Consider the following 2,500-nt stretch of genomic DNA (forward strand, 5'->3'; position numbering starts at 1 on the left):
TTGTGGCATATAGAGCTACTTTGTGGCATATAGAGCCTACTCTGTGGCATATAGAGCCTACTCTTTGGCATATAGAGCTACTTTGTGGCATATAGAGCTACTTTGCGGCATATAGAGCTACTTTGTGGGATATAAAGCCTACTTTGTGGCATATAGAGCCTACTTTGGGCATATAGAGCTACTTTGTGGCATATAGAGCTACTCTGTGGCATATAAAGCCTACTTTGGGGCATATAGAGCTACTTTGTGGCATATAGAGCCTACTTTGTGGCATATAGACCTACTTTGTGGCATATAGAGCCTACTTTGTGGCATATAGAGCCTACTCTGTGGCATATAGAGCTACTTTGTGGCATATAGAGCTACTTTGTGGCATATAGAGCTACTTTGTGGAATATAAAGCCTACTTTGTGGCATATAGAGCCTACTTTGTGGCATATAGAGCTACTTTGTGGCATATAGAGCTACTTTGTGGCATATAAAGCCTACTTTGTGGCATATAGAGCTACTTTGTGGCATATAGAGCTACTTTGTGGCATATAGAGCTACTTTGTGGCATATAGAGCCTACTTTGTGGCATATAGAGCCTACTCTGTGGCATATAGAGCTACTTTGTGGCATATAGAGCTACTTTGTGGCATATAGAGCCTTCTCTGTGGCATATAGAGCCTACTCTGTGGCATATAGAGCTACTTTGTGGCATATAGAGCTACTTTGTGGCATACAAAGCCTACTTTGTGGCATATAGAGCCTACTTTGTGGCATATAGAGCTACTTTGTGGCATATAAAGCCTACTTTGTGGCATATAGAGCTACTTTGTGGCATATAGAGCTACTTTGTGGCATATAGAGCCTACTTTGGGGCATATAAAGCTACTTTGTGGCATATAAAGTCTACTCTGTACTCTTGTGAAGCAGCAGAGCTTCGTGTGTTTTCCTTTGTTTCCCTTCGTTGTTTTATTTTCAACTTGTTCGGTATGAACCCTTCACACACATACGCACACACTCTCTATCTTAATCACTCTCTCTCTCTCTCTCTCTCTCTCTCTCTCTCTCTCTCTCATTCTCCCTCATTCTCTCTCTTTCTGTCTCTTTCTCTCTCTCTCTGTCTCTCACTTACTCACTCTCCCTCTTTCTCTCTCTCTCATTCACACTCTTATTCATTCACTCACATACATTTGCTGATTTATAGTAAGTAATGATAATGATGATGTAATAATGATAATATAATAACAACATGATAACCTTCCCCATAAGATCGGCGGCGACAATAACAACAAAAATCTGTCATAACAACATCAATAACAACAACCAAGACATCAATCAACAATAACAACAACAATAGTAACCGCAGCAACAACAATTGCAACCACATTAACAACAACAGCAACCATGACAACAACCATAACAATAACAACAACCATATTAACAACAACCACAACCATAACAACCATATCAACAACAACCACAACCATATCAACAACAACCACAACCATAACAACCATATTAACAACAACAGCAACCATGGCAACAACAACAACCACAACCATAACAACCATATTAACAACCATAACAACCATATTAACAAAAACAACAACCATATTAACAACAACAGCAACCATGACAACAACCATAGCAACAACAACCACAACTATAACAGCCATAATAACAACAATTGCCACCGGAAAACGCTTTGGCAAAACCACCTCTATTCTTGCTCAAGCTATGATACCTAACAAAGGACATTGCAATTAACTACTGGTACTCAATATTGCAATGTTTCAACGCGCCGAGCTCCCCAAGAAGAGCAACACGGATATTCCTTCCATTAATATTGTCCCTGAGTAAGTTAGGGAATTTCTTTTTATATTTAATTTCCTTTTTTCCCATTTTTCTTGCACTTATTTCCTTAAAATGACACTTTTTTTCCACCTTTTTTTCCTTTTGATTTAATATTTTTTGAAATGTTTTTTTTCTTCTCTTATTTCCCTTATTTTCCTCTGATTTCCATATATTCTGTTCTATATCATCACATTTTCCTTTAAGTTCATTTATTTTCCTGTTTTCCCCTTTTTTTTCTTTTCACTTCACTTATTTTCCTCTGATTTGATTTATATCCCTCGTATTTTGCAAATTTTCTTCTTATTTTCAACCCCCCCCCCCCTATTATATGTTCATGTATTTCCTCTTATGTCACTTTTTTCCTTTCATTTCACTTATTTTACTCTTATTTAATTTACTTTTCTTCTATTGTCCTCTTCACCTATCTCCCTTTTTCCACTTTTCTTTCCTTCATTTTTTTTGTTTTCTTTTCTTTCTTTTTCTGTTTTTTATTGTTTTTCTCTTTTCTTTTTCAATATCTTTTTCGCTTTCATTTCTATTCTCTCTCTCGTTCTCTCTCTCTCTCGTTTTCTTTCTCTCTCTCTCTCTCTCTCTCTCTCTCTCTCTCTCTCTCTCCCGTTCTCTCTCTTTTTAGTAATAATGAAATTAAAAGCAAAAC

The sequence above is a fragment of the Penaeus japonicus genome, unplaced genomic scaffold (genome assembly GCF_977035675.1).
Source record: "Penaeus japonicus unplaced genomic scaffold, GWHDUDI00000001_assembly GWHDUDI00000042, whole genome shotgun sequence".
NCBI lineage: Eukaryota > Metazoa > Arthropoda > Malacostraca > Decapoda > Penaeidae > Penaeus > Penaeus japonicus.